Genomic DNA, 27,080 nt, shown 5'->3' on the forward strand with positions numbered 1-27,080 from the left:
CTATCATATTATATTCTCCTAATACAAAGTCGAATTTTCGGCCAAAGCCACTTTCGTCCCAGCATTCGGAAATTTCCAGGAATTTTAGAGATTCCAAGAATTTGACGTCATTTCCAAGAACTGCTAAAATTCTCGGAAAATGTTCTCGAACGACCTCCTGTCATATTATATTCTCCTAATACAAAGCCGAAATTTTGACCAAAGTTTCGTTATTTCTAACATTTGGAAATTTCCGCGAATTTTATCGTCTTTTCCAAGAATTTATATAGAAAATTATACAATATTCTCTTAAAATTAACATGATAACTGCTAATAATACATTTTTTAATATGCGATTGATTTTTGTCGTAAAATACTGTTCCATGTTAGAAAGTTTATTTAAATAATTGTAATTTTTATAATCATATATAATTTTTATATGTGTTTATTCTTGTAAAAGTTCTTCTAAATTATTCGCTTTTTATATCTTTAAATTTATTTAATATAATAATTGTATTTCGACCGTCTATTACACGTATTTTGTCCGTCCCTAGCTGTCACTAATACTTTAATAACTATTTTATCGCGTTTACGTGCAGGAGACACTGAAATCAGTGTGAAACTTCTATATCGGTGTAGCAGTATCGAGTTTGGGTCGGCAATGTCCATAAGATGATTGGTCTACTCTTACATCTAGTCTGTGCCAGGACGTAACGGGGAATGCACCGGTGGAATTAAAGTTGAGAAGGAATGAAGAATGGTGGACGGGGAATGAGGACTGGAATGGTCCAACGACGCCAAGGGGCAAAGGGGGCACCGGTAGAGAATGCCAGAAGACGACCGTTCACCGCTGATGGATGGAGCTCAGCCTCTTCATTGGCGTCGACACGTCATACTCACCTTGTTCCCAATATCATTATAAAAAGAAACGCTTTTCAATAAAATCGCCACGCCCCCACAAACACTCGCCGAATACCACATCAAACCGCGTGTACTTAACGAAAATTGTAACTTCGTACTGAAAGAATATAATAAAGAATGAAATATCAAATTCCAAGTGTCGTTTTATTGTTATAATAAATAAAAGGAAATCCCATTTGATTTTGTAGAAATTTTATTTGAAATAATAAAAAAAAGATACAATAATCGCGTTAATAAACATGTTCGCTCTTCGATAATATTCAATTGTTGACGAAGCGTGGTTGGCCGCTCGTTTCGACGCCACTGGTAACCGAGCAGGAACGTCCAGTTTTTCACGAAGAGACAAGTGTCGCCCAACACCATTGCCCCCTCGCGAAAACCACGTTCACGTGTGCTACCTGCTGCACAGGGATCCTCCGGCTGGTGACGCGCTTCCATCGGCTGGTTGGACAGGTAATAACGACTCGGAGGTCGTTTTCTCGGCTTTGCCTCGCCTGACATCCGCTTCATCCGTTTGATGCCCGGCTGCTGGCATGTCGCCGGAGAACGAGGAATTAATTAAATTGTTGCTCGGTTGGTTAGGCTGGTGGGGGGTTGTTCCTTCGAGCGGGGGTTAAACTCAGGTAGCTGAATCCGAGATGCTGCACTGATGGGTTCCAAGGTGTCCACTGATGATCCTCTGATATCTGTTTCGTGGAGAGCCCACGCTTATTATCGGTTGTTGCTGCAAAAAAAAAAAAAAAAGTTTTCCGTCTTAGTTATTTAAACTTATGTGTGTTCCTTTCGAAATATTATTCCGTGCATAATAGTTTACAAATATTATCAATCTTTGATCGTCAAGGAAAGAAATTTAATTTGAATAATCTGAAACAAAATTATAAATTAAAAAGTATCACTCGTATTGCTTCAACAATAACACAATTTAGAATTTTTACGTTGGTATAAGTGCGTTCGTTTGAAATAATTTTCGAGTATTTGTGGAGGGGGTTGGCCCTTAAAAAATTTCCCAAGATTTCTACGGAAAAGGAAAGTTTCGTTATCCGAGCGACGTTCGAATAAAGAAAAAGCTGACAAGTTGTTTCCGGAACAGTGTCGTCTTTATCGGCGATCTAATTGATTGCGAGAGATCGAGCGAGCATCGTATAAGGTCACGTCGGGCTACGCTGAAATTCCGGTTCCCCCTTCAGCTTCCTCCTGTTCGCATAAATGGCCGGTTAAGGCCTCTCCGCTTGACCAAATCACCGGATCGTATCGGCAGGCATGCAACAAAGCGAACTCGGGGGCCAACGGTTATCTCCACAAGGAAAGGAGTAACTGCGAGTGCTTTTAGATTCACTCCTCACCGATCCATAGATTTCGAGACCCTCCTCTTTCCGCCTTCGAATAACAGTCGTCTCTTATTTTTCGTCGTAAATTCCTCCCTCTTCGATCTCTCGTATCGATCGCTCGAATCGATCCTCAGGCTTGAACTTCGTTTTCGAAAACTTTAGATAAATTTTTCCCCCCAAGATTTTGATAAAGAACGAAATGGTCGTGAAATGCTTCGTTAAAAAGTTGTACGAGATCCGGAAATGTATATTGGATAAGCAAGCGGTTAGGAAAGTTATCGCGTTTAATTTTTTTTTTTTTCAAAAAAATTGGTACACGATTGGTTATCTCCAATCATTGCACGATTGGAATACTGCCTCTCGCAATACCGGTTGGAAATCTTTATTAGCGCGTCTAACGTAACGATTTCGATAATAATTTCGAAGGTTTAATAAATAAAAGGTTCATGCCTTTACTCGAAAATTTTTTTAATTATTTTCGTCCATCCTCCTCGTTGGAATAATTAGATATTTGTACAGATATTTTCGTACAGATAGAATCGAAAAATACCATTTTTTTAAATATTATATTTCGGCAATACTGCAATTCCAAAAACTTATCATTCTCTCGCGTAAAATTTCTACTTGGCTTTCTTTGCTAATTCTTCCTTCTCAAACATCGAGATTCTCACAGTCTCCGAGATCGAAATCTCTGATCGCCGGTTATTGAAGTACACTTTCGAGAAACTTCCACGTACCTCTCTCCCTCCCCCTCCCCCCGTCCTTGAAGCTTAACAGAGTTTATTGTTTTACGAGCCAATTATAGATTACTTTTACGAGGCCGTTCCACGGCCTAATCGTACGTTTCTAATGAATCTAACAAAAAACCTCTCTCACAAATTTCCTGCCCTCGTTGAACGCTCGATCCTATCGCGCCACAAATTTTATCTGTCCCCCTTCGGGAGGGGGAAGGAGTAGGGGGGAGGGAGAGAGAGAGAGAGGAAGTTATCAGCCCTCTTTCAACCCGACTTCTCGAATTGTTTTTCTTTCTCGAACGATTCGATTCGATCATTTTATTCCGATTTAATTAAAACTCGTACCGTTTCCTTAATTCGTTTCATTATTCGTTTTTCTATCATTCTATCGCACACACCCTTTTCTAATTTGGCCGCGAACATCGAATGCGTTGTTCCCAGCCTGCACGTTTTCCAGGCTTCACTTTTTTTTCCGCCTCGAAACGAGGGCCATGTCGCTCCCAGTGATCTCGAGAGGATGCAGGACAGGGTCCGAGAGCGCGCCTCGTCGATCCTTATCTCCGCTCGTGAAAAGAGTTGAGAGAATATTTCGTAGTTTCACCACGTTTTCGGTTTTCGTTGCGGTCGTAGCCAAAGGGGACGTCCATCCCTCCTCTCCTCTCTCCTCTCCTCTCCTTCCCCCCCCCCGTCCAGGAGGGAGTACGTGCACCGGAAACCGTGCAACCGACCAACCTTTTTATCTCGAATGCATCTGACACCCGCGCCTCGTCCAGAAACCAACAACAGAAGATGATACAACCGCTCCTTCTTCTTCTTCTTTCTCTGTAACCTTGTTGTGCGAGAGGCCACAAAGAGGCGCTCTGCTCCACCGGAAGCCAAGGTCGCAAGGTTTCGAGATGAAAGAGAGAGGAGAAGATGGAGAGAATTTCACGGATTTTTGGATCTCTACGCATTGTTCGATGAAATTAGATCGAATTTTACACGAGAATCGAATTCGTTTCGAACGTGTATAAGATATATGTAATAAAAAGATGGCAAAAGATTTGCTCGCGAACAAAGAGTTTAAACTTTGGAGGGGAATTGGCGATATATCGATCCGCGAATTCATGCATATTAATAACGTCTCTCTTCAGGGTCTGATCGCGCATTAATCGCTTATTAATTATTTCCACGGCCGTGCCAGTGATTATGATATACATGCACGCGCAGACCTTGTTTCCTCTCTCTCTCTCTCGATTTCACTTTTTTCTTTTCTTTTCCTTCTCTCTTCTCGTTTCTATAATTGCACAGACTCCCGACACTGTTGAGATTAATGCCCGTGTCCACTCATTCTGATCAGCTTTTGCCGGCGTAATCAAGATATTCCACTGGGCGGGGTCTCTGTGCGCACAGTTTCTTCACGGTCAATTACACATATATCGTGCACAGTCAGTCTCTCTCTCTCTTCACGGAAAACCGGGTATTTACTTTGAGCTCCAAGTTATGCACCCTCCCCTCCCTGGATTGTTCAAAGATTTATTTCGGCCAGATTCTCGTATCTCGTCGTTTCGACGATCGATCTGGGAAATTGGAGCGCGCCCGATCCACTCGAATACACCGAAATCCGAGCATTTTAACACGCTTTCGCTTCGTTCGCAACACGATTCCGCGTACGATAAATAAATAGCGGGATCATATTGCGACGAGTAGATATTTACAATGGAGCGATGGAATTTTTTTTTTTTTCTTTTTTTTCTTTTTTCTAAATATTTCTAAATATTCGAACGAATGTGATCCATCCATCCATCCATCCATCCCCCCTCCCCCCTCCCACGCTAATTGAATTTTCCGGGAAAAATTCTGTCTATAAAACGGGGAAAAAAAAAAAAAAAAAAAAAAAAAGAATTATTCGAATAATTTTAGTTTCTCAGTTTCTTCCAACATTCGGTATAACATTCGCCTAGAAATTTTACACAAATTTCTCTTAATCTTAATTAGAACATCCATTGGATTACGAATTCAATATTACGAACGATACGAAAGATCGAAATAAATTATTGATTTCGTTGTCGCGTATGCTCGACAACGTCTCAATCACCGAGAAATCCATTCCAAGTCGACGTCGCTCCTCCCCCAATCGGCAAATTAATCGGCGTCATAACGATCGTAACCAGGCGCCTCTCGCGGTGTCATCGCCTCCCCGTTATCGTGCCATCTCTCAACCCCTTCCTTCCCCTCGAAATCCCTTTAAATCAGTTCCAGGGGAGGAGGAGGGGGTGGCGGATTTATTCCTCATACTCGGTGGAGACCGGTGTGGTCGGGTGTCGAAACACCTCGACCAATTATCGAGAAACTGGAATTCGTGGCCACCCAGAGGGCCCAACCTCGGGCCCCGCAAACCAGCTCTCTCTCTCTCTCTCTCTCTCTTTCTCTCCATCCTCCAGCATTAAGTTAATTAAGCCCGAGATCTCGTCCGGTGTGGATTTTATTTCAGCCGCGGAATCACGGAGAGAAACTCGATGAAATGATTCTCGATCTTCCACGATTATTGTTGGGCACGATACGAGGAATAGAAGGAAGAGGGAGAGAATCGGATGGAAACATATCGAGAATCATCTTCGATCGAATCATCGCGTCGATAAAAATTCAAAAATCGGCAACTCAACCGCGGTTCGCTCCGCAAGGACCACCCAGTGGAAGAAGGAAAGACGGTGGCATGTCGGTCGTTTCACGAATAGAGAGATCGGCCGGGCACGGTGGTCGAGCGCCGGTTTTATCGGTGAGGGTGTCGAAAAGATAGACATCGGCGGGGAACACGGCGACCAAAGCGGGATCGCCGCTGCCCGAGATAAGATCACGCCGGCCCCGCCAATACAGATCGTTTACCGAGACCGATCGGAGAGATCGGCTTTACGGCCTCCCCGCGGTGCAATTAGATCCGGAATCGAGCGATTTTTAGACCGATCGGCAACACGAAAATCCTCGACCGGTTTTCGCATAATTTTCTTCGAGTATTATCCCGACGAACGAACAGTTTCTTCTTCGGTTTCGGATTTATTTCAACGAATCGCACGATTCTTACGATGATTCGTACGAATGAAACTCTAATTCTAGCATCGAGCTTCGCGGCAGTAAAAATCGAAATGAAATCGTACGCGATAAAACTCTTCCATCTTCTGGAACGTTCGAAATAATAGAAGAAGGCTTTGGGCAAAATCCAGATTCGTCGCGTGGATCGTCCGGAATGGATCGATAGAGTCGCGGTTCGACGATCCAGCGCGCTTCTGGGGGCGAATCTCGTTGGTGAGGAGGGGGGGGGGAGGGTGCTGCGTGCAGCTGACTCATCAGATCGTGTATCGGTATCACCCCACGCGTTATCACGTTCCATCTCTCGCAGAAGGCCTTTCGCCCCCTCCTCGTGGACGCCTCGTTTTCCACGCTCGACTCGTCTCTCCGGCCGGCGTTTATTCGTTTGTGAAATTAGTGCTGGTTTTGTCGTATCCACGATATTAGGGCCACGAAGGGTGGTGTCCTTCCAAGGGTCGCTTGCGTTGACCGCTTACGATACGGATTTATGACGGTCGAGGCGATGTTGTTACGATTGTATTGGGGCGAAGGGGGTGAAAGATTTATCGTTAATGAGTTTTGCTGTCCTTTTATTTTTTTCGTAGCAAAGAACCTCCTTGACTCGCCTACATCATCTCTTACCTCTTCCTCTTTCGGATGCAGAAACCGCTTCTTCCTCCCGCGTTTCTAAAACCACGAAATCCCTCGAACGTGAAAATCGTACACGTCGCAGAAAAAGAAGGAGCAAAGAGGAGATTGGAGAAGGATGGAGTGAGGAATGGAGGGAGAGCCGCGAATTTTGCAGAGCAATCTCGTTCCCCGACGAGACGTGACGCTGACGACGTGAGTCAATTGTCACGCGAGGAATCCAATCGACCCTTAATGTCGGATCCCAACCGAGCGGCTCAATCCTTTTTCCTCCTCCTTTAATCTCCACCACCGCCTCCCCCTCCCCCCTTCCAATCTCCCCTGCCATTCCACCGCCCCGTTTCCCTCGGCATGAAAAAGTGCGAAAGCTTAATTGGAGGAATTGGATGTTCCACACGGATGCCCGCAATCAGATGATCCCTGCAGTTGAACCTCGGTCGAAAATCGAAACCGGTGGCGGAACCATAGGGAACCGGTAGCGGAGGACTCGTGGGGGAGGAGGGGTGGCAGACAACAAACCGTCCGCGCAAGGGGGTTTCCAACTTCTGGATTATATACACGGGGAATGGGTAAAGGACAACTTTATATACGCTGGCTTAGAGCTGTTCGCCCTATCGATCCGCTCGATCGATCCCTTTTCTCTCGTCCCAACTCTCGTGTCTTTCGACGATTATTCGCTCGCCCTCTCTCTCTCTCTCTCTCGCTTCTTGGTAATTCCAGAGATTATTATCTCGTGATTATTATTATTATTATTATTATTATTATATCGATTATGAGACACGAACGAACGTTAGATAAAAAATAACGTTAATATTATTTCTCGAACGAGGTTGTTTCGCTTCGTTCGCCATGATGTAATATGTGATGAAAGTATGCAATAATCGGGATCTCTGTATAAGTGTGCGTATATATCTCTTATTATCTTCGAAAATCTTCGAGAATATTAAAGGGAAACGTGTTCTCCTCGAAATATATATATATATATTCCCTTCTTCATCTTCGGTTTTCGATCCTTCTCTTCGGATCCAGGGAATTTGTTGCATCCTGCCACGTATCCAAGATGGTCGTTTCGGTTCATTGCCGCTTCAGTCATCGATATCGCGCATCGATCGCGTTACCCGAAGCTTCGAGGAGGAGGAGGAGGAGGAGGATCGGCCGTTCATTCCTTTTCTTCTTTCCTCTTTATCTCGACTTTTCGTTCCTCCTCGAGTTCCACGGTTTTCGACTCGCTTCTTCCACGCGTTCTTCCACCCAGCCACTAGCTTCGATTTCGTTTTTTTTAAACACGTGTTGGAATCGACTCGATCGTTGAAATATTTCTTGAAATATTTTGATATATTAATAGATTAAAGAATAATATTTTTGTTTCTCGGGATATTTAATTTTTCGAAATCGATATGAAAAATGCAAACATCTCGTTGAATTGATACGCAATGGTAAACAGTGTGCTGTTTAAATTAATAATCTTTCCAGGATAACACGTTTCTTCCTTCGATTAACATTTTATATACTTTATTTCCTAACTATTTCTCAAAAATCAATCCGAATCTCGTTTTTTCCAATCTCTCTCTCTCTCTCTCTCTCTCTTTGGTTCCATTCGATCGGACAAATTTCGCTTCATAATTTCCCGATCATTGGACATATTCGCGAAACGATATCGGGCCAGATTTTTACGTGCTTGACCTCCCCACCTGGTTCCAAAAAAAAAAAAAAAAAAAAAAAAAGCAACAATTTTTCACATGCGTTTTTCACCCCCAATTTGGCCCTACATAAATTTGCATCGGGATCGAAAAACAAGAGTCGCGCGTTACACGAATCGCCCCTTCAATGGCGCGCGATAAATTAAAAATCGACAGCGCACGCATAATATTTTCCATCGTCGAGCGATTTCCTGTTATTGAAACACCGGTTCCGCTGGAACGAAAAATACGAAATGTCGATTATTTCGCGCGTCCCCTCCTCCTCACCGATATAAAATTAAATCGTGTAAATAATTCCCGTATAAATACACATGGGTGCTCGAAAATTGCGATTGAAAAATCGGGAAAATCCTAAAATTGTTTTCTCCGCCGTTTATTCCCTCTCTCTCTCTCTCTCTCTCTATGAAACATTGGTTCTTTATATATAACGCGTTTCATACACGGTCGAGAATATGCTAATCGTACGTGAAACTACGAAAAATTACGATTCTAAACGTATTTTGAAGATTATACGATCGGTTTAATTCCGTTTCTTCTCTTCTGATGATAACTCAAAAATTTTTAATTGTATCACTATGTACAAAATGGGATTTCGAGGCAAACACACTTTTAACACGCGTTACATTATTATATTTGTTTCGAAGGTCGCGTGAGAAATATGATTGGATCCCTTGGCAACATTTTATTTCTATTTAAGCATTCTTTTCCGCCCCCCTCGATGTTAAACGTCATCAATTTGAAGGAAACGCGATAAAAGTATGGACGGGGACGATCCATCGACATGGAGGACTAAAAGCCTCTATCTTTCGAATTTCACCGCTCCGTAATCGGCTTTGCTATAAGCTGACAGCGGAACACCGTCTTACAGTCTGCCCGTGGCAGCTTTGCGCCAACCTGTCGACTTTGTAATCGATTCCACGGATCCCGGGGATCGCTGCAACTTTGTTGCCTTCTCGTCCCCCGCACTCGATAATAGTCCATCGTTTATAAACAATGTATCGGTTTAATATTTTTCCCCTTCCATCGATGCTCTATTTACATTTGCAAAACGTGCAAACAGAAATCCGTTTTGTTTGTAAGGATTTGTCGAAAAAAAAGGGCGTCCCGCTATTTATATATTTTTCGACATTTTCGAAACATTGTCGAAACGCAATAGCGGGTGGAAAACTTTTACAAGAGATGTCGAACGAAGTTTTGAAGTGTTGGAACGATCGAGTTTCTAAAGTATCTGTTAGAACGACAAAATTCGACGATATATAAGTATTTCAAATTTTTACCATCCGCGGGTAAAAATTTCGCTTTCCCTTATACTCTCTGTTATTCGATACAAAAAGTAAGGAAGAAGACCTTTTACGAATAAATTGAATACCGTACTTAAAATACAAAGTTTTCCCACTCTCGATAATTCCATTCCTTCGTTTCGAGAAAATATTCGAGCTTAATTAGGGAGGGGGGGGCTAAAATTGGAGAGGCCGGAAGCTCGATGCTCGGCGAAGTGCCACCTGATAACATCTACCCCCTTGGAGAGTGTATAACGCGAGAATAACGGAGCGGCGAGTTTATAGGCGGTGACAAGTTTTACGGGTTATTTTCAGTCAGCGCCGCCTGTAATTGCTCGCATTAATTGGCCTTTGGCGGCGTCCCCTCTTGTCCCTGAAAATGATAAAACGGCCGTCAGCGATACGTTTCATTTTAAAAAAAAAAAAAAAAACACAGAATCGACGAAACTTCCAACTTGAATCATTCTATACTGAAAATATTTCCTCTCTCGAATATTCGAAATACTCTCCCACTATTTCAACGAATAGGAGAAGCTCGCACTCGTCGATTTCCGTATCTCTTTTGCCCTCTCTCGATGAATTTCTTAGCCAACTTAAAATCATTTTACGTATCGACTTTATATTACGAAGAAAGAACATTTCGTCGAACATCGAAGTCTGTTTCGCGCGATATTTCGATATAATAAAGCAACTACCAAGATGCATCCTCCTCGGATAAAATTTCGTTACAATTCCAATATTATTCTGTATTTAATAATGAGATATTCCATTCCTCACGAAACTCGAAAACTTTGAAAATAATATTTCTATCGCCGACGACTGTCGAACTAACATCGTCGAAAGTATAGGGTTCGTACGATTTGTAAGATTAAACAGCTTGGGAATCTATTCGTGAATTTAAAAAAAAATATCAAACATAAACGAACACCTTGTTGCATTCCAGGCCTTCTTTTCGCTCGGGCGAACCAAAACTTTTATATTTCAATATTTTATCTATCTCTGTAAACGCGTGAAGAAAGAAAATTTGTTGAATATTAAAAAATCTATATCGTTGCGTGATGTTTTAATAACAAAGTAATTATCATATACGATCCCAATATTATTCTTATTTAATGAAATATTCCATTCCTCACGAAACCCGAAAACTTTGAAAATAATATTTCTATCGACTGTCGAACTAACATCGTCGAAAAATGTAGTACGATCCACAATTTCAGATCCAATCAAATACTATATATCGATCAACGCTTTGGAACGAATCTTATATTCTTGAATATAAAAAAAAAAAAAAAAAAACACATCAAACACAAATAACAAATATCGTCACCTCTCGTACCGTGAATGATTGAGAGCCACTGTTGAAAGGGTTGATATTCTTATAATATTCCGCCACTGGAACCACGTTAACCAACCATCGTTCGAATATTTCAACCAAACAAACGGGTTTCGAGCGCGGACAAAGTTCTTCTTCCTCCTCGTTCGATTCATGGAACGAGGAGGATAAAGAGGAGCGCGTCGTGGCACGATGAAAGCCCGGCAGCTGTGTCGCGCTCACCTGTTGTCTCTCGGCCTAATTACGGCTGCCCGATATAAAGCTGCGAGCGCGCACACGTTGTGTGTGCACGCAGCGTGCAAGATTTATCGTCTCGTTTACCCTCCTCGTCCCTCATAAGGAAGGGGGGAGGGGGGAGGACCACACAAGAAATTAGCCAGGAAAGTAAGGAAATGGCTGGCTTAATTCCGTTAGCACCTTCCGCCCGATTATCGTCTCTCGTGCTTGCTCTCCCTTCCTCTTCGAGGACCTCTTCCCCCTCGAGGATTATCGAACGAGTCCATTGAAATCCTTTCCAATTCCTTTCGAAAGAGAATGTAATTGCTAAATAAAATAATAAAATAAATGAATGGGAAATTAAAAAATAAATTACTCCCTGTTGATACGATTGGACGACATAATATATATATATATATCTGAAGAGAGGAGGCGCGGATTTACTCGTTAAAAGATACTCGTCACGAAGCGCGAGCCACTCTCGAAAGATATTAATCTTTCGGGTGAGAGTCGCCGCCGCTTTGCATAATTTTGTAATGCATCCCGTCAACGCAAAAAGATAGCATCTTTCGCACGGCACGGCAGAGGGAACGCGCGTGGGCGTTTCGCGCCGCTCTCGTACGCCAGTTACGTAAAAGCCTGATAGATTGGAATTATCCGCGAAATTTATATCCGCACGAGAAAATTCACCCCCTCCTCGAGTTGAGTTTATTAACGCCCCGCGCCGCTTAAGGTTAATGCTTCTTTTCTCTCTCTTTGGATCGTCGCTTCGACGAGAACACGTCGTTTATACACGGGACTCGTGCATTGCTCTAACTACTGCGCGATGGAATTAAAAAGAGTTTGAAAACGAGTTTATATTTACCGAAATACGCGTTTATTAGAGTTAAAATGAAACCCAATAGGAGAGGTGGAAGCGCAGTGTTCCTCGAGTGAAAATCGAGGCGAATGGTTCGAGTGCCTCCATCGAACGAGATTGTTTCCACGGTCGAATCCTTTGACCGGCCGGCGAGATTTCTCTCAGAAACGCGGCCCGCTCTCGAGGACGTTTTGTTGGGAATCGGGAATTAAGTGCTTCGAGGAACCTGTTGTTCCGCCCTTCGTGGAACTTTTACAAGTATTCGCGGTGAAAGCGCGTTATCGATGCTTGCCCCGGATATATATACACAACCACCAAGTGTTCCATACAAATTTCGATTTTTCTCTTTCTATCTTTTTATTTTTGAACCGAGTCTCGTCCCTTCAGGCTCGATGAATTAACGGTGCCGATGAGAATATTTCACAGCCCTTTGGGCCAAGTGTTCGTCGTTGAGGAATGGCGTATAAATTTTTCCGGTAGATATTTTTAACCGTACACTTTTGTTTCACTTTAGACAAATTCGAGAGATTCTAATAAATATTCCTCGATCGAGTTTTCATTTGTTTTAACGGGTGGAAGAAGAGATGTGTTCAATTTACTCGCAAAGAATACACGACTCCACAAGATTGTATTGTACACACGAAGTTACAATCGTATACATCGAGTATCTTTGCCTGAATGGAAACGTCGAGCATCGATATTTTGTTTTCAAAGCAAGCTCGGCCTTGCAGTGAAACCTTGACCGATAATCTTTCTCGAGCACGTTTTCGAGTGACGAAAGGATTAAAATTAAAATTAAAAAGTAAGAAAAGAAAATCATTTTGCCCGAAGAAATACGCGAGATATTATATCTGCTTAAAAATAAGAATACATTATCCTACCATGCTCCTCCTTTTGTCAAACTTTTATTCGTTAAATTCCACGAATTAACTATTAATTGGTCTCGAAATTATCTAAAAGATTAAAATCTTCGTTCCTCTTCCTCGTCCAATGGGCGCAGGAATCGCAAAGATAATTCAGCTCCTTCGAGGAGGTATATATTCGTCCACGAATAAAACGTGGAGCGACGATGGCTCGCGAGGGGCCATCGCTCATACGCGATCCCCACGATTTCCCTTTGCCTCGGCCCCATGCGTCACGATCCAAGGCAGCGGTTCCACGACTCGTTTCGCTCCGACTATTTGTCGCGGCGGATCACGTAAAGAAAAAAACACCGACTTGACGGTGCAACGAATCTCACAGCCGAAAGAAAGAAACGAACAAATAAAGAGACAAAACCACCGTGGACATCGTTCTGCGCGACAATTTAACGCGCCGTCACACGCGAGTACCGCGTTTCAACGTTTCACGTTTTCGATTAGCCGAGAAAGCCTTCTCAAAGCCTCTCTCTAATCTTTCCCCCGTTCCTCGAATCTTCCCTCTTCTGGCTTAGAAGAAGAACATTCCTCGCTCTTACTCTCACTCTCCTCCTCTCTATCAATTATCAAATCTCTCCACCCCCCCATTGTTCCTTTTCCTCAATCGCTCATTCACCGCTTCTTCCATCCATTCCCCGCAAACACACGTCCCCTCCCCACCGTCACTTTCCCTCTCTCCCTCCCTCTTTCTTTCCATCCATCCTGGCCGCTGCTGCGGTTCGCGCGGCCTTCGGCCCACTCGACAGCAGCCAGCCTCGGCAATAAATTTTCGCGCGCCGACACCGAGCAATATTTCCTTGCCGTTTGTATACGCGCCAGTTCCTCTTTTTGCCGGGGGCCCCCGCTACACGCGGATAAACGCGCTGCGTATTACGGTTAAACGGCGAGAAAAAAACCAGCCGCCGCCGCCCCGTTCCATTTCAATTTGCGAAATGGCGCTGGCTACCGGGCCTCCCCCCTCCTCCCTTCCTTCGTTTCCTTGTCGCGAGGAACCGCCAAGGATCTCCCCCCTTCCATTTCCAATCTCTCCTCTTCCTCCGCCGTCGATTGACAAAATTTGGAGGATCGTCACGAGAAGGTGCGATTCGAAAAAGGTGTCAAGGAAAGAGCTCGATGCGATCCTTCACTTTTCGATATTTTTAATGTACTCCCGAGATGAAAAGTGGTGCCTTCTTCTAAACGTGTATAAATATTTTTGATGATGTTTCGATTAATTGTTCGAGCTCTATTATCTAATGAGAATCATATTTGAATTGTTTGCCTCTTTAATTAAAACATGGATACATCTTCGTTTGTCCCGACTCCATTTATGGCTCGTGTCGTCGTCTTTTCGTCTCGAATCATCCCTTCTTGATCAATTCGAAAACGTTTTCAAACATAAAAGGTTTTTATTTAATTTTCGACGAAAATTCGATCCCGATTGGACTCGTGCCCTTATCAAATTGTGCATCGAAATGTTTCCGCTCGGACGTATTCCTCCTTACCTGTGGATACTTTAATCCATAGGAATCGAGGACTCGTTTCCTGCGCGTATCAAGGAAGGAATTTCCTCCTTTCGTTTCTTCTCTTAATGGAGGACGAGTTTTTGCCAAAGTTGGATTTTAATGGCTCGTTGATGCCGTTTACTAGCTGTTTTGCCACGACGGAAGCTTGAGTAGCTTCGTAGTACGTAAGGATTAGGATTACCGAATACATTCTTGTTTCATTCGGTAATTTATTGGGGGATAAATAACGTCTTCCTATTTTTTTTGTTATTATATTCTGGTCAAACTTCGTTGTTCTCCAGTTGTTCATTTTTATCAACCAATAGCTGGATTATTTCTCGTTCGATCGTCCAATTTTAAATATACCCAAATAAATGGTCCTCGATTTGTTGGAATTTTTATTGTGGAGCAAAATCTTAATGGCAATAACGAAGCTTTTGTCTTCTCTATCGTTCCAAGATGAGAACAAGGTTCCAACCTGGATTGGAATCCAGTGTTCAGGAAACTCGCGTTTCCCAAGTCTGATCCAAGGTCCATTGTGAATACGAAGCCATAAATCACCACGATCGAAAGCTTTTTCCTCCGGGTAACCCGAGTTTTTCCCGATTATTCTCATGATAATTATTATTTACGAGGCCTCGTGGATACGTTGGTTACGTTACTCTCGGATTATTTTTTCTTCTTCTTCTTCTTCTTCTTCTTTTCACCGCGTTTCTTTATGCGTCCTCTCCTCCCTCTCATCCCAGCTTCCTGCACACGTACACACTGCTTGTCCCCATTTTCGTTAATACACCCTTTGTTGTTACCTTTCCCATAATTGTCGTCGTCCAAGACACGTTCTTCACCGATAACGATGCCTTTTTATCGCTTTTGGCAATCGTCGACGCCATTTCTACCTTCTGCTTCGTCCTCCTTTACCCATTATTATTTCCATCGATATTTTCGATTTCAAGTTTCTATTCCAACCTATATCCTCCCTTTTACGAACAAATATGTGTAACATATGTGTAATCGATTCCTAACATCTCGTAGAAATCTCGTGAGAGATTACTTTACGAGAAATTATCAAATTCAATCTGAGATCTCTTTTTCTTATAGATTTAATAAAATAACATTTAATATATCTATTGGAAGGATACTTTCATTCCATTACGCATCGATAGACGTAAGCATTTCAGTCAAATATATATACATATTCAATTTAAAGCAATTCATTGGAAAAGAAAGAAAAAAAAAAAAACAATGAATGTATAAAAAACAATAACCTATTATTTTTGAATAACACGTGAAAAAATTTTATTACGTTTTATATATAAAATGATAATCCAGGAAAAAATCATAACGTTTTATATATTACCATCATTACGTATAGAGACACGTGAATGGAATTTAACAATGTTTTAAAACGAAAACAGAGACACGATTCTCGATCGAGAATGAAATACTGGCGCGGTCGCGTTATCAATTTGTTGAAATTGGAGATTTGTTGAATCGAGAGCGAGAATTAGAGAAACGAAACAGCTGGATCCACGCGATGAATTACATTACGGATGCCCGATTCATGCCACGATGATACGATCGTCCGTTTGACCATTCGTTCACTCCTTATCGTATTTTCAACCGCGGCCCCATTACCGCCTCTCTTATCTTTCTATGCTATATTAAAATTAATAAAGACAGATCGCGAGAATGTGCAGCTGCGCTGACCTGCGCGGATCTAACGCAGGCCGTCCGATTTCACGTAAATTATTGCCTTTATGCGTGGCGTGAAACCGCGATAACCAGTTCCACCGACACTGGACACCATTCTATACCGGAATTAGCTCATCGATTGATTTTAAAAAAGAGAATTTGTAAGTAATTTGCATTGCTAATTTAAAGAATTATTACATGACTCATCTAATTTTGCGCATCTAATTTTGAATAATCCGTTGGACGATAATTGGTAAAGCGCGAGTGACAATAATAAAAAGAAAAAATTTCTATTCGCTTTTAAATATCTGTAACAATTTCCAACTTGATAATTCCTTCCAACAATAATCCCTTCTACTTTTATTTCTACGCCAATCGATCCATTCGAAACTGGATAACAATAAAAATATCGCTCTTCGTGAAGAGGCTCGTCTCACCGTTCGTCTTCACCGAGCGAAAATCCAAGTCGAACGAAACGTCGCCTAGGACGACGAATGAGAAAACGAATCGAGGCATAAGAGATCGGTATAAAGAGAGAAGAGAGAGAGAGAGAGAGAGAGAGAGAGGGGAATCGGCGCGACGCGGCGCCCTGCGCCGTAAATCCTGTTGCCGGCGAGGAGAGGTGCGCGCAGGTGTTGCCGAGGTATCCTCGTTATTTATTGATTTACTTAATTCGGCCAGCCGAGGGCCGTGGGCCCCTTGGCCGTTTGAAGAGAGCCGGCTCATTTCGTGATTAAAAGACGTTACGGACGCCTCTCGAGACGCAGCAGCATGTGTGTGGCGGCCCCCCCCCCCTCCGGTACACACCGTTCCGCACGTCGTTTGCACACCCTCCACGTGTGTCCATATTTTTCTCCGCTTTAACGGCCTTTCCACCGGTTTATTGCGATTAGACGAGTCGCGCGGGACAACGCGACGATCCCTCGCGGCGGCCATCTTGCATCGAGATTCCATCGAACGGGGATGAAGGGTATTCACAGGCGATGAAAACGAATCGTCAAATTAGACGGGATCGCTTGATAATTCGTAAGATTTTTCTTTTAATAAATTGTACTATTACTGTTACCAGCGTCAATTCTTCTTCGTATTCTTTTTCCAGACGATTTCCCGTACCCGTTCCGTGAATCTCCTAGATAAAATGATTTCACGCGTAACAAATTATAAAACTTTTATATTTTGTCTTTATATATATAAGGGAAGGTAATTTATCGAACATTGAAAATCTATTGTTGTGCGATATTTTAATAACAAAGTAATTAATAAGAAGCTTTCCCGACTTGTCCAGGCAAATAAAATATTGTTATAAACTTACAATCCCAGTAACATATATCATTATATCTCATTTACTATTCTTATGAATAGAAATAATTCGTAAATCAACTCATCCCGCTTGAACCAATTTCATTACATTCCGTGCTTACGAAAACGTTCAGAAACGTTGAAACCAATATTTCTATCGCCACGATTGTCCAACTAACGTCCAATATGTAATAATTCGATATTATCCTACGCTTTATAAATTTATATTCAAAGAACTTGGGAATCTAGTCACGATATTTTTTTAAAAAGATCACGCACAAATAAATATTACATCACCGTTCGAGCGCAAAATCTTGGAAACTTTGGAAAATCATCCTCTCTTCTCCTCCCTTCCGACATATATATCTCCCTCTATTAATCCCCATTTCGCGTTTAATCCGGCCTCCGATCTCTCGCGCTGCTGGCCGCGACCCGAGGGGGCAGATAGAGCGCGAAAAGTGATGGGGAGCGTGGCGATAAGGGGCAGAGAAGGGGGGAGGGGGGGTATCGGGCCCCGCGGCGAACGGGCCGGCTCGCCGCGGGGGGCCTCCTCACACGCACGAGCCAACACACCGGGCCGAAAAACCAACATCGGCGCCGACAAATAACTACCCATATTATCCGATCTTGTAGGCTACCATCTCACCACGAGCCCTTTGTGAGGGGGGCCAGCGGTTATGTATAGCGGGCCCCATGGAGCCGAGACGGTGAAATACAACCGTCCTCCCTTCCCCCTCCCCGCCTATCCTCCACGCCACTCATTTATTTCCACTTTTGAAATTTTGGTGTATACGTGTTTTGCGGCGTGTCGTGTTCCCTCCAAATACACCGCGCCTCGTTCCTTTTAACAAATCCTTCTTCTCGATCACCGAGATTTTCTAATACATTACGGATACTTTGGGTCTCCGCGAACAACATGCGTACATATTTATTATTATTTCGTAAAGGGATTCCTTTTCGATCGGTATCGAAAGAAGGAAAAGTGAAAACGGTGTCCGTTCCACTCTAGCTTCGATTTTACTTCGATTATTCTTCGATCTTCGTTGAAGGGAGTTCGATCGGTGGTTGGAGGAACGGTTCGGCGAGCAAATAATAAAGTAATTAAAAGAGTGTCGTTGCCGAGTGGGACGGCGTGGAACCAGTCTGCCAGCCGCTTATCTCGCCGTCACCGCTCGGCAAAATTTATATTTCCTGCCATTATTTTTGCCGCGATTCCGGCGGGCCTGGAAACAAATAAAACCCGCGCGAGAACCAGAAACGATACCGTTACTTCGCAAACCCGTCGCCTCTTACTTAATAAAGTCTACCGTTCACTGTCCAGTGTGTGAAAAACCAAGCCTCTCGATCCATCGATAAAATGGGGGATTCAATCAAACGTTGGAAATATTTTAACGAGTCGGAAACGGTTCGAGTTTTCATTCTTCGCTCGTGATAGAGGATCTTATCGGGTTCGTTCAGTAGTATTTAATTCGTGATGATCTTCGATCGAAGATTAAAAGTCTTTCAAAACGTTCAACTTTTGTTTCCTTAATTTACAATCGTCATATCTCTAAGAGTTTCTCTTCGCGATCTTTTGTCGAATCGTGTTAAGAAAAAAAAAAAAAAAAGGAAAGAGCAACACGATCGAAGAGAGTTATTAAAAATCTTTGGATCGAAAATACCGATTTGATATTACTTTATAAAAGTATAGAAATTTCGCTATTTAATAGCGAATGTCGGAGTATCGAGGTATTAATTAACGTGACATCAACGCGATTAACGAATGCGGGAAATTAATTAGTCGAGCGTGGATTTGACGGGACGGTGGTTAATGAAGTGTAGAATTGTCGGAGTTTTATTTAATTACTCTGCCAGGATCGAGTCGAGGACGCTCGTTAAAAAATTATAACGTCGTTAAAATTTTAACGAGACTGGATGTTCAGGATTTTCGAAATGCCCTGTCATCGGCGGCAATCGGGAAACTTTTTAATTAATTAACCATAGATCAAGCGCAGAATTTCGATGAATTTGTTATAACGCCATTAAAACGGTGATCAATTATTTACAAACCTGTCAATATAATAGCTCGATCGACGATTTATAAATCGTGCCATTGTATTTTTCGCCGAGACTTTAATTCGATCCCCCTTTAAAATTTAATTCTTTTTCTCTGCGTTGCATCCTTTATACTTTAAATACGTTTACAATACGTTTTATCTATTTAAAAAAAAAAAAAAAAAAAAAAAAAGGAAAAGAAAAAATATCGTACTCAAGCATTTAAGATAACACAATAATAAATAGAAAAGATACAAGAGTTTTTCAAAATTATTCACCTGCATACGATGATATCTCGCGATAACCTCTTCGATATTAATTACACTCTGTCCCAATTCTTTTTTCTCTATTCTGCACAGTATCCGCATAGACAACTAGCGCCATCGGGGCAGGTACTCCCTCGAGAGCGCCACAAAAGCGTTGGAGCGGAGTCGAAGGAAAGGCCGTAGGACGTTTACAAGGCGTCCGATTAATTTCTCGTCGGTCGAGATGAATCTTTCGGTCCGCAGGAGGAGCGTAAGGGCCGGTCTCCTGGCCTTTCATGGCCAGGAGACGCTGAAGGCACCGCGGCACCGAGGGCACCGATTGTAAATTAGGGCAAATTGATCGCAAATCAGCCAAGCTGGACGAGAGTCACTCCCACACGGGGATCCGTCCGGGAAAGGGGAAGAGACGGCAACATGCCCGGCCCAGGACTTTGTACGCGAGGGCCTTGAACGACGAGATGAGAGAGAGAAGTAATGCCCGAACGGTCCCCGCTTTATTGGCCATCTTCGTTTCCTACACGAATGTAAATCCTCTAAACGGCTAACGTTTGGTTTAGGCTCGCCTTCCTCGGCTTTGCTCGACGTTCCTGGAATAAGTTGCGCATCCTCCTTCTCCTCCGACCTTCTTTTCATTTCATTAGACTCAGTATTTTTTTCGACTTATTACACAACGCCATGTGTAAGAAATTAATCGCTTCGTTGCACGAGATATCGCCAAGAGATGGACAGATAGACCACCTGTCCGATATTCTTTCTTGTCCAGTGTTATATACTCGATAAATACGAATCTCGTTTCGTTTCTTTGAGAAATAGACACAAGTTTTCTTTCCCAAGTCAGTTTTCACGAATTTCAGTCGCATCGACGCGCGAAATTTCTCGCACCTGGTAGCCCGAAAACGGCCTTTCGATCGCGAGACGAGGGACGCGGCTCGGCTTTGGGAAAGGGTTGGCAAAACGAGGGCTTTCTAGCGGGACAACGTTTGTCGGCGTGTTTGAGAGCGCCGCAGCCGCCGCCTCCAGCTTGCTTAAAGGCACCGAAATCTTACATTGGTACAGTTCTCTCGCCCTCGAATCGAGGCTGCCCCCTCTCTCGTGTCCAGCTGGAAACGGGTGGTTGAATTCTGGAGATGTTTCAGGGGCCGACACGATGGTCCTCCGACCATCGGCGTGGGATTCCGAGGAATCGCTTGAAAAAAAGAATCGTTATCAAAGGGATTCTCGGATCGACCGAAGCCTAGCCTCGTTTCACACCTCCTTCTTCATACATATCCCTTTCAGAGAGCTCTCGTGAACTTTCTTTTCTTTCTCTCCAAAATCCATCACATGGATTTCAAGTTCACTTCACGTTAGAAGCAAATAAGAAATAATTTCGATCGAATCGACGAGATATATCGAAATTAACGATCGATCCCTCCTCGAACGTGATGCGTCCACAAACTCGTAAGATCGACGGTGTCAATTAACATCCCCCAACCTCGGTTACCAATTAATTAACCCTACGGTCCATAAGCGAAAAAAAAAGAAAAAGAAAAGAAAAGAAAAGAAAAAAGGAAGGACGGGGAAGAAGAAGCTGCGACAAGCATCAATCTCGCGCCGGCATAAATCCGCTCACCGGTTCCCATTATTCCTCCCTCCATCGAAGAAGACAGCGAAGCCGAGGCGAGTCAAAGCGAGCAGAGGCACGGATATCTATAGCCCGAACGGGCGAAGAGAGGAGGCGAGTACACGGCTAGAGAGAGGATGGCTCCCGGTCTCGGTGGATGGACACGGACAGGTCCGCATTGTATTCTGCGGCCAGTAAATCCTGGTGCTCGTAGTGTAAATGAGAGCCAGCCGGGGCGGGGAACGGTGGCGTCCGTCGCTAGGCCTGGACCAGAAAGGGCCTCCACGGCTCCTCCGGCTTCCAACTAACGCGCGCCGATGTGGTGGAACAGAAAGAGACGGAAAGATTTATCTGCGCGCCGCGGGCACGCAGGCAGCACCCTTTGTCGCTGGCCGCGGTGAGAAGTTCGCATTTTTCGCCATTTTTTCCCTTTGCGCGCAACGATCCCTTCGTCGGATTTTTTTCGCCGTCCTCCTCCTTCCACGCTCGCGCTTCCTCCACGAATGCGGCATCGAGGGAATCGAGGTGGCTGATTGTTCCTAGCTCCCTCGTCAGGGACACTTTGGATGAATTGAAAACCGATTGATGGGTGGTCAATGGGTGGTTTTAAACAAAATCGTGATCTCGTTCCTATTCCGTTAGTTATATAGCTTTTTTCCTAGGGATACCTAGATCACTTTCAAAATGTGATTCGTACGAAATTCCTTCCTTTCCACTCGACTTCTCCACCTTTATCTTTGTCTTCCGACTATTATAATAATATAAGGTTCCTTTGTTCTTTCCCATTTTTATCTACCCATAGTATACTCTCGTAATAGAATCTTTTCCGCTCCGTCTACTTTTCATTCCCCGTCGAGAAAGTTGGCATCAATTCTTCCTATCGGGATCGGGAGAAACCGTTTTCAGATCGTTTCAAAAGCACGCCTGCCAACATCCTTCATCGCCGCCGCTTTCGGCCGCGTATCTCAGGGAACAGAACTCCATTTCCCCCAAAGCGTTCCGGAGTGACAGTTGGGCCGGACGTCGGGGACAGATCGATCGATCAGGCTGTGAAACGCGTGCAGCCTTAATTTCTCGGGGCTGGATCGTCGCGTACGACATCCCATCCAAAGCGAAAGCCGACCGCCGCCGCCACTTTGCATAGTTTAGCGCTGCGACACCTCCCGGTGTCAATTAAATCCTCGTCGCTATCGGTGTTTCGAGTGGAACCCGAGGCCCCCTTCAACTTCGAAACAACTCCCTCCCCCCTCCCCCCTCTCTCTCCCCCTGCCCTCGCCCTGGACGAGTTTCGACGCCGATCAAAGGCCACCGAGCATTCCAATTGCTTCCTAATCTCCGCTTCGCCGAGAGGCCAACCTCCTCAACATCTTGGCCTTTATCGGTTATGGGTTTTTGATTGATCTACGTGGCTCTCCGGTTGCTTTTTCTTTTCTTTTTTCTTTTCTTTCGTGTTTCACGTGGAACACACGACGAGCGGCGGTGCGTGTTGTCTCTGAGCGATTATATCGATCTTTCACGTTTCGCTATTAAGTCCCGATCCGAGTTATAATGGATACCGATAAAACGGATACCGAGGGCAAGTTTCGAGGAGAGCTTTATCCTTTCCTCTCTTTGTATCGAATGTTAATTGTTCCCGATATGAATCATAATAATAATAATAATAATATTAATTTCTATTCGACGTGTAATCCTTCCCGATTCCAATAAAATCATAGATATTGCTTTCGCGTCACTTTCCATTTTGAGATGGTTTGCCCGTTGGGTAAAGGGCCGTGGTTGAACGGGCGCGGAAAAAGGATCCGTGGTTGATTGGAATCGAAGGAAACACGCGGCCCAGCCGGAGGTCCTCGCCGAACCAATTTGTATGCTGATGGCTATCTCCGTGGAATAATTTATAAACGATATTAAACCGCGCTCTTTGGCCGGGGCACGCTACACGCTTGGTACCGGCCAACCCTCGGCCCCACCCACCCCACCGCCAAAGGGGGTGGTCTCGAATTTATCGTCGGGAATGCAATCTGTCATCGCGTATCTGCCGCGACTTCTCAGACTATTAAATGTAAATTCACGTCCACGGGGACGAGTCAATTGAAAGGGGGCGAGTTTCGCGTGTGAATTTTCAGAAATCTGCCCTTCTCGAAATTCAAAAATAGAATGCTACCTTAACGATATTTGTCCAAGAAGAAGGGTCCGATTTTCACTCGTCACTGAAATAAAATTAACACCGTGTTACTACGAACGAATCGACTATATCAAGATAAGGCTTTTGTAACGAAATTGAAAAATAGAATGCTCTTCGATCGACTATTACGTTTAACGATATTTGTCCAAGAGAGGCCCAATCTTCACTCGTCTCTGAAATAAAATTAATACCGTGTCACTACGAATGAAGCAACTATATATTAAAATAAAATAATTTTGTAACGAAATTGAAAAATAAAATGCTCTTAACGACTACCTTAACGATATTTGTCCAAGAAAAAAAAATGATTCGTGTGGAAATAGAGAATAGGCATAATCAAAGCCATTCCAAAAAAAAAAAAAAAAAAGATGGTGGGCGTAAACGTTCCATCATCTCGGATTTCACGGGCGCAATTTCCTCCATAAACGTTCTTCCCCGCCACGGGGGAGAAACGGGTGGTTTCGTTTCGCCAACGACTTTTTAAGAAACCGCTAATCCAGCCTCGAGGGGGTGGCGGCCTATGCTAATATCGATAGCAGGGCCTGCTGCTATTCGGAGACAACGAAAAGACGAGCACGAGTTTCGTGATCGAATCGATTACCGCGAAACTGGCTGGCAGCTCGGCAAGCGCGCGGAATAAAATCGAAAAACGAGCCGCATAAAAGTCAACCGATAGGTATCTTGCCTCGAACGGGATCCCTTTCCCCACCACTCTCGTGATGGCTAAGTGATCGCGTTTCACGTGCCTCGATTCCAATCCCCGATCATCGCTTTCGACGAGTTTAAAGCCCGATACATTGATTTCTTATCGAACCCGGCAAATTACTTCTGTTCGTCTTCCTTCCCTGTGTTGCAAAACGGGAAGAAAATCAATCGAGGGAGAAAAAGAGAGATGGAGTAAAGGGAGTATGGATAATCAGAGGGCAACGCTCTCAACTTGCGATGCTGGTGGCTAAGTGACAATCGTTTATGATATGTGAAATGATAACGTTAATGAATGAATGGAATATACATCACGTGAAGCGTAAAAATTGAAGAAGATGTATAATTGTTGATTTTTTTTTTCTTACGTATCTCTTTAAAAATTGGAACAAATTAAATACAACACCGTATAATAAGATATATAACGTTGTAATTAATTTCAGCCCTGTTGTAAGGGCAACAAATAAGATTGAAAAAGAATTTCAATCTACGATTTCTAGCAATCAACGAATTAATTATTTTATTATGCTTTAATCCAATTGATATAGATGGATAGTTTTAATTCGATAGAATTAACCATCTAGGACTTTCCGTTTTATCGGAAGCTGTATCGGCTATATTCATCAAGTGTTGCAGATCTAAACATCGATGGAAATAATCCGATTTAATAGTTTAGTGCTTAACACTAATGACAGCCTTGCTTCCACAGTTTCCTGCAATTAGCGCGAAGAACTTTAATCTCACGACTGACTGTCGTAATTCACACCTGCGACACACAGCCGCTCCCTATCTTATTACATTCGATACACTTTGTAATTCAAACTCGTCTCAACCGGCAATTAGCGACAAGGAATTCCATAAAATCGCGGGATTCTAGAAATAAATTGCTTATCTATGCCGGCAACATGCATCCTTCGCGTGATTAACGCCCAATGAACACCTTTGTAGAATAGAATGTTAATGCTAATACGTCCTTCTTCGACGTTTCTTAAATATACTTGCTTTGAAAGAAGAGAGATAATATAATTCCATGCCCCTGTCCTATTATCACCTTTTGGCACGACGATTACGTTAGGGAACGTTTTTTTCGGTAGGGAAAATCTGATTTCCAGAAACTCGAATTAAAATTCCAAAGGATATTTATCCTATCGAGGGTAAAAGTTTAAACGAACTTACGAACCTCTTTTATTTCTGGAAATTTTTAAACTCGATCACTTCGTGTAGATTCTTCGATCGATCGATCACCAACGTCGCAGTTATTCCTTATCGTTAATTCAAGTCGAGTCGAGAATATACGTCACGGATGCGAAAAGAAATGAAAGAAGTAAAAATTTGGTTGGAATGTTCGAGTCCAGGAAACAAAGGAGGAGGACCTGCTCCGCCGTAAAACCTTAGACCAGGCTCTGAAGGTTCTTTCTTCTTCAATTTCATCTCGCAAGATTTAATAGAGCGCGATTTGCACGCGAGTCGACCGATAATTGTGCGACGTTCACCGATGTAATTGTTTCTCCCGTGGCCAAAGCGGATTTGATGGAACATTTATCGGCACGAACGGCTTGTTTACCTTTCGACTTTAATATAAACTCATCTTGTCTAGATTTCGCTCGACTCGACACGAACCGTCTTTGTTTTCATTTTAACCAATACGACGTATTTGAAAATATATCTACGTATGTGTGTTGTTACGTATCTTCGTTGTCGATTTCGACACAATCGATATTTCTGTAAAACGTAAAATTTGATGAATACAAATGTTTAAAGAAAAAAAAGCAAAAAGAACGAGAAGGTAACGATGATCATCTATTTCGATGAACGATGAGACGAAAAAAGGAGAAAGAATATTGGAAGAAAGAGTATTAAGGAATTTTCGATGTACAAAGAGAAAATGAGGGAAATTTTAAAAAGAGAATGGAAAAAATATATAGATAAAGGTGGATAAAGAAGGTGGATAAGGAGAGGATAAAGGTCAAAGATCGGATGATTTTGAAGATAAATTAATGGAAGAAACTTCTTTGTAAATCGAAAGGCACACGGATATATGCAGATTTATCTATATGCATATTCATCTATAAATATATTTAACATAAATTAAAATTCTTTTCCAAACTTTCGCAATTTTTTAATTTGTAATTCGATTATTTGTCTCCGAATTTACACAAAATATACACAGTGAATATGTAAAGTTATTTTTTCATATACGTGTAAAATATTATAACCCAATTCCAACTGCTACTTGCAAATAATAAAAGATAAATCGGAATTTAATTAAAAGTTTTAATCGTGGGAACTTCGATTGATCTAGATGTATCGAAATTTAAATTTCCATTAACCTAATGGAATTTTAATTTAACACCTTGTATGCCGACAAGGATTCGAGTTGTATAAAACACGAAATTATTACCGAAAAATGTAAATGAAACTCTAAACGAAATCTTTCGTCTTCTTTAATCGCTATTCAACTAATGAATAAGAATCCATTTCAATACGAAACAAAAGAAAAACAATAAAAAAAAAAAAAAAAAAAGAAATCTTAAAATAATTTCATCCGAACGGTAACAAAAATATATAATAATCATATATGTGAAAATAATTCTTTTTTCGATCGTTTCAAAAATATTTTTGCATTATATTGAAAAATTTATCTTAAATTCAATCAAAATAAAAAAATTATCATCATCTGTCTCTTACCTTAATAAAATCATTCCTGAAAAGTTAATCTATTGTTTAATTTAATTCAATTTAATTTGATCGAATTTAATCTAAATCGAGTTTCTAATTTCTAATCAAGACCATACGTCTATAATCAACGTCTAAGTTACGGGAGCATGAAATATTCTTTATCGATAGTGGAAGAACGT

At 42.5% G+C, this 27,080-nt stretch overlaps 1 long non-coding RNA gene across 1 annotated transcript in view; it reads right to left on the bottom strand.

Annotated features, from left to right (window-relative positions):
• Nucleotides 1-1,075: 1,075 nt before the first annotated feature.
• Nucleotides 1,076-27,080, bottom strand: part of LOC105737020 (uncharacterized) — a 32,280-nt gene continuing 6,275 nt past the window's right edge. The window contains exon 2 of the long non-coding RNA XR_001112997.3: nucleotides 1,076-1,624. This is a non-coding gene — a long non-coding RNA (uncharacterized LOC105737020). The remainder of the gene's footprint in view (nucleotides 1,625-27,080) is intronic.

Source organism: Apis florea, unplaced genomic scaffold, assembly GCF_048593485.1.
Source record: "Apis florea isolate Af1SG1 unplaced genomic scaffold, ASM4859348v1 contig_3036_pilon, whole genome shotgun sequence".
Taxonomy (NCBI): Eukaryota; Metazoa; Arthropoda; class Insecta; order Hymenoptera; family Apidae; genus Apis; species Apis florea.